Source organism: Myxine glutinosa, unplaced genomic scaffold (assembly GCF_964187855.1).
Source record: "Myxine glutinosa unplaced genomic scaffold, kmMyxGlut1.1 SCAFFOLD_759, whole genome shotgun sequence".
NCBI lineage: Eukaryota > Metazoa > Chordata > Myxini > Myxiniformes > Myxinidae > Myxine > Myxine glutinosa.
Window position 1 is genome coordinate 48,551 of NW_027616854.1, and position 6,450 is coordinate 55,000.

Consider the following 6,450-nt stretch of genomic DNA (forward strand, 5'->3'; position numbering starts at 1 on the left):
GATTTAGATCCGGGCTTTGACTTGGCCATTCCAGAACCCTCCATTTCTTTCTTTTCAGCCATTCCTTGGTGGGTTTACTGGTCTGTTTAGGGTCATTGTCATGTTGCAAGGTCCACCTTCGGTTGAGCTTCAACTCTCTGACAGATGGCCTCACATTATCTTCAAGCACCCTCTGGTACAATGAAGAATTCATAGTGGATTCTATGATGGTGAGCTGCCCAGGCCCTGAAGCAGCAAAGCTGCCCCAAACCATAATATGTCCACCACCATGCTTTACAGTTGGTACCAGGTTCTTGTGGTCAAATGCTGTCTTTGGTTTTTGCCAAACATGTCTTCTGGTACTGTGGCCAAATAGATCGACCTTTGACTCATCTGTCCAGAGCACATTGCTCCAGAAGTGCTGGTCTTTGCCGAGGTGTTCATTGGCAAACTTTAGTCTTGCCCTGATGTTCTTTCTGGACAGCAAAGGTTTCCTGTTGGCACACCTCCCATGTAGATCAAATTTGTGCAGCCTCTTTCTAATGGTAGACTTGTGCACTTTGACATCAACAGTGGCAAGAGCTACCTGTAGGTCCCGTGATGACATTCTGGGGTTCTTAGAGATTTCTTTCAGCATCTTGTGGTCTGCTCTCGGGCTGAACTTGCTGGGGCGGCCTGGCCTGAACAAGTTGGCAGTTGTTTGGAATCTTCTCCACTTGTAGATGATCTTCCGGACAGTCGAATGATTGATTTCAAATTTTTTGGAGATCTTTTTGAATCCCTTCCCAGACTCGTAGGCATCTATAACCTTCTTTCTGAAGGCCTCAGAGAGCTCTTTTGATCTAGGCATGGTGACACCGCACACTTCAACAACAAAGAGCAAACCAAGCTAAATGTCTGAGGTTTAAATAAGACAGGTTCCTCCAAGATCCTCTCTGATGATGTTCTAATCATTTGCACCTGAGCTGGTGCACCTGATTCTAATTTTAGGTATTTGAAGTAGTGATAAATGTCGGGGTGTACTTACTTTTTCCACAGGCAAAATTTGCATTTATGTTCATTTAAATTATACAATGGACTATAAAATGTAAATGTTTCATGATATTTGTTATATTATATCACCTTTATCTATCAATATTGTTGAAATGAAGATCAAATAGCTGTATGTTGAAATATGTTGAAAAAGTCAAGTGACTGTATGCTGGTGGGAGCACCCGTGGGAATCCCACGGGCATGGACGTATGTGAATTGGACTTGGATTTCCCATTGCGTGCACATGGGAAATACAGTTTGAAACGTGTAATTACATCTCATGTAAAATGTGACTTCAAGAGCTCAAATGCTCTCTGTCCCTGCAAATATATAGACAAATTACATTTGTATGGCATACATCTTTAATTTGTACAAAAAAGTGATCTTCACCTGAGTAAATTTTGTAGACTTTAAATATGTTCTCCTGTCTCTAATAATAAAGCCAAATTTGTTGTGGGTCCTTTGGTAAATTAACTGGACTATAACAGCATTGATAAGGTAAATTGTGGGGTCAATACAGATGTTTGGCGGCTCAAAATTATTGATATTGATACACAAAATTATTGTTAAGCGTGATTACTGTCTTCCTTTCCTGGCCAACCACACCGGCATTGATGTTCTGTGCTTGCTTTAAATATGTCCAAAGTGTCTGCCATTCATGGGCTTGTTCAGCTTCGTGTAACTTGGGCTTATCACACAAGTGTTAGTATAACAAGCATTCTGAGTATTGCGCTGCAATACATGTCCCCTACCAAAGTTCAAAGTGCCATACCTTTGTCAAAAATGCCCGAATATGCAAATTTATGCACGGTTGATGCTGGTTTTCAAAATTGATCTGAGGTATGCTGAGACACGTGTGTCACGCCTCGCCTCGTTGATAAGCCCGCAAGGTCGATCCGTGCAGCGGCCTGCACGTATTGCACTGTGTGAATTATATAAATTATAACCAACTCACAGTCTGAGGTACTAGCGATTCAAGAGATATCCATTTAAAAAAAAATTTTTTTCGTTTAATTAACGATATCTGCCAAACCACGTGTCCTATCGCAAATTCCAAAAGGACATTTTAGTAGACTGACATGCTGAACAGATTTGTGACGTTTCCCCTCGATTGGATCAAAAATGAGGGAGGGGCTCAGTTTTAAAGGTTCATGCTTAAAAACGTCATAACTCTGAAACCATGTGACGCATGACGTCATGCTCGCTGACTTTTTTGTTCGTCATGGGTATGCGATTCTGCCTGCAAAGTTTGGCCTCAATCTGTTCAGCCGTTGCAGAGAAAAAGGGGTTTTCATGTTTTCACGAAAAACAATATGGCGACCGAACCATGTGACCTGTGACGTCATAATTACCATTAAAATATTCCACACACCGAGTCCATGATATGGTGAATTTTTTTTAATCTCAATCGGTCCAATTATTGCAGAGAAATTGATTTTTAAAGGAAATTAAAACTTAAAATGGCACTGAGTTAAGGATCATCAGAATTACCAAAGTTCAAAGTGCCATAACTTTGTTAAAAATGATCGAAACGTCGTGAAGTTCGAACTTGACCTGTACCTTATCATGAGGAAACCATGTGCTAAGTTTGAAATCATTAGCATTAAGCGTTTAGAAAAAAAGTCCGGAAAACTGTTCTTTGCATGACGGACTGACGGACTGACAGACGGAGGGACGGCGTGCAAACCTACAGTCCCCTCCGGTGTACACCGGTAGGGGACTAACAAGCACAGTGACAGGTTTGAGGGAACTAGTAATGGAATTGTAATTGCTGATGTTGGTGTATGGGCTGTTGACTAACATTTTGCGCTTCCTTTCATGCAACTCAACACACGCATGTAGCGACCTCGAGCCAATGATTATGCAAGGTATGTACGGTAAAATCGATGCACGTGTTCGTGCATCGTTCCAGTTTTTCATTATTTTTGTCTGTTTTGGTTTTCAGTTTTTCATGATTTTTTTTCATTTGTTCCTCTACCATCACAATTCCCTCCTAATACCTCAATTCCCTAATGGTTGGATGTGAGCCCCACATCTGCTTATCAATAGTCGATCTAAACTAGGAAAACCAATAAAGGTTGTCACAGCGAATTTGTTATTGCTCGTTAATAAAAAAAAAAAACTAGGTAAGAACTCTACTGTACATTTTATCGAATGAAATCTGATAAGAGTATGTTTACTGCCATGGGAAGAGAGGAGCTGCTGATGTTTGGAGCATTAACCCTTCATCGGAGCAAAAGAGGTCTTCAAAACGTCGGACGAATTTTCCCTTTCTGTGGCCATTCTACAGCATCCTGACTTCACTCAATAATGAATGAATGAATAATCGTTGTAAGGCCATTTTCCCCGCTAGAGCGGGGGTTAGCCTTGCGGGCCCCATGACAATCATGGTCAGATGAGAGGGTAATGACTCAAGATGAGAGGGTAATGTTAATGAGTTGACAATTCCACTTTAACATTATGTGGCCAGTCATTTCAGCATACATTTTTTAAGGTGCTCACCAGTCGAAGAGGTGCATGTGAGAGAGGAAGAGGTGCTAGTTTGTACAATCAGAGGCCATAAACATATCACATATAAAAACAAAATTGGTAGACTTTACCCCCTTTCCCATATCTCCCACAAAGATAAAGCTCTTCAGTGCAATGGTTACTGATTCCCAGAGATTTGTAAGGGTTGAATCACCAATTTAATCATACGGAATAAATTCCAGCATAAATACTCCTTTCCTGTCAGTTGCTGGCACTGGTGTTGTACTTTCCAAAACGTCACTCATGGAGAAAAACCACCCCCACAAGTTGCACATATAAAGCCTGCAGTTCTTGGGCACTCCTCAAAGCTCGTGCCAAAGCCCCGACTCGCAGGAAACTTGAGTTTTGGAATCGAGGTAAGTAAAGCCTCACACTCTTAAACACACAAAGCTGCTTTCATTGAATGGAAATGTATAATTGAAAAAAAATAATCGGTAATGTCCATCGTCGGAAAATGATTCGGACAACGTGCGAATTCGTTAATCCGCAAACCAAAGTGCAGGCTATCGTGCTCGGTACTTGCGCAATAAACATCTACAAGATTGATGTTTTCCTACTTTTGAAGGAAAGTTTTCTTCGAGGAAGACATTAATTTTGGCGAATAATATAATTACCACTGCCGTTTTGTTGTGAAACAACAATGGAATCGGAAATCACAACTGTTCGGTTGCAAGTCTGGTTGTTTGAAAGAATGAAAGATTTACTTGAATGAGCAAAGTTTGTGTCTTGCGCTGACGACTAGTTCTGAGTGCGAACAGGCCAGGAGTAGCACAATGCCAACAAGCATCATGTACCAGTGTGTGGTGGTGTCATGGAACAACCTGCTGGTGTTGTCAGTTTGCTTGCTATGTTTTGGTGGTGGAATACGATTGGTTGCCATTTGTTTGGTAGTCAAACCAGTCTGGAAGGATGGGAGCGGGGTGATTAGGGTAGATCAGCATGAACATGCTTTGTAACCTGAGCTGTTTAGTCTTGGATGCCATTCTTTGCCAGTAAGGACATTTCTTTGTTCAAAACGTCGAATTATTTTGAATGTATTAATAAATTAAGATTTTAAATATCCTTTTGGTTGTGTTTGAGTAAATACAATGGACAAACAGTGCATTACACAGTAATGCACTGGCAAACCAAGTAAAACAACAACAACTTTTTGCATGTCTTGTGATTGCACAAAGCAGGAGAACTAAATACTACATTCATTGTAAATAATATCCACAAATACACAAGAAAAGCCTTTCCGCCCGAGGAACTCCACGTGGAGAGGATGAAATTTTGCCTGATACGAGGTCTGAAACTTCTTGTTTGTTTCAAAATTGGGAGAGGTAAAACTTATTAAAAACTTCGGTTGGAGGTACCTTTTGTGAAAAATCATGTGTGAGTGTGTGTATGTGTGTGTGCATATGTGTGTGTCGTTAGTTGTTATTTCCATATGCGGCTTCAGAAGGTGGAACGGAGCCCCCTTCCCCCCAGGTCTCAACGTATCCACCTTCAGTGTGTGTGTGTAAGTTGTTGTTGCCTGCTATCTGAGATCCATGAGGTTCTTTGTCGCTGCTCTATCCAATTTAAATGCTGAGCATCAACCAAGGAAGTAGCACGTACTAGTATTTTCAAAGTCTCTGGAATGACTCAGCTGAGGTTTGAACTGCAGACCTGCCAGAATCAGAGCGGATACTCTAACCATTTATTGTGATTATTTCAGGCCTTTAGTTTACTTTCTCTGGATACATACACACACAGGTGTGGTTTTTACACAGGTTTGGTTAGGTGTGGTTTTTTTTTTAGGTGCGTGAGTGAGTGGGTGAGGGGCTGTGGATCCTGGGAGTGGAGGCGGTTTTGTTGTTATAATCTGTGTTCTCACTGGCTGGGGGTGAGACCTATGAGGTCTCAAAGTATCCACCTCTGTAAGACCACCAGAGCTGCGTGGGACCACCAGAACTGCCGGGACCACAATAGCTGCAATAAGAGCACCAGAGCTGCGCAGGACCACCAGAGCTGCATGGACCACCAGAGCTGCACGGACCACCAGAGCTGCGCGGGACCACCAGAGCTGCGCAGGCCAACCAGAGCTGCGCGGGACCATCAGAGCAGGGCGGGACCACCAGAGCTGCGCAGGACCACCAGAGCTGCGCAGGACCACCAGAGCTGCACGGACCACCAGAGCTGCATGGACCACCAGAGCTGCGCAGGACCACCAGAGCTGCACGGACCACCAGAGCTGCACGGACCACCAGAGCTGCGCGGGACCACCAGAGCTGCGCAGGCCAACCAGAGCTGCGCGGGACCATCAGAGCTGGGCGGGACCACCAGAGCTGCGCAGGACCACCAGAGCTGCACAGGACCACCAGAGCTGCACGGACCACCAGATCTGCATGGACCACCAGAGCTGCGCAGACCACCAGAGCTGCGCGGGACCACCAGAGCTGCGCAGGCCAACCAGAGCTGCGCGGGACCATCAGAGCTGGGCGGGACCACCAGAGCTGCGCAGGACCACCAGAGCTGCACGGACCACCAGAGCTACATGGACCACCAGAGCTGCGCGGGACCACCACAGCTGCACGGACCACCAGAGATGCATGGGACCACCAGAGCTGCACGGGACCACCAGAGCTGCGTGGAAACACCAGCGCTGCATGGACCACCAGAGCTGCGTGGGACTACCAGAGCTGCACGGGACCACCAGAGCTGCGTGGGACTACCAGAGCTGCACGGGACCACCAGAGCTGTGAGGAAACACCAGAGCTGCGAGGGAACACCAGAGCTGCACGGGACCACCAGAGCTGCACGGGACCACCAGAGCTGCACGGGACCACCAGAGCTGCGAGGGAACACCAGAGCTGCGTGGGACCAACAGGAGAGAGATTGCACCAGCGACCTTGGGAGATTTCCAACATTAGAGTGGTCAATGAGGGA

The 6,450-nt window shown here is 45.0% G+C and overlaps 1 protein-coding gene across 1 annotated transcript in view; it reads left to right on the forward strand.

The window, feature by feature from the left end:
- The first annotated feature begins 3,710 nt into the window (after positions 1–3,710).
- The window catches only part of LOC137425841 (uncharacterized), a 21,934-nt gene continuing 19,194 nt past the window's right edge, over positions 3,711–6,450 (forward strand). The window contains exon 1 of the mRNA XM_068114566.2: positions 3,711–3,896. The gene's annotated coding sequence lies outside the window, so the exon portion shown is untranslated. The remainder of the gene's footprint in view (positions 3,897–6,450) is intronic.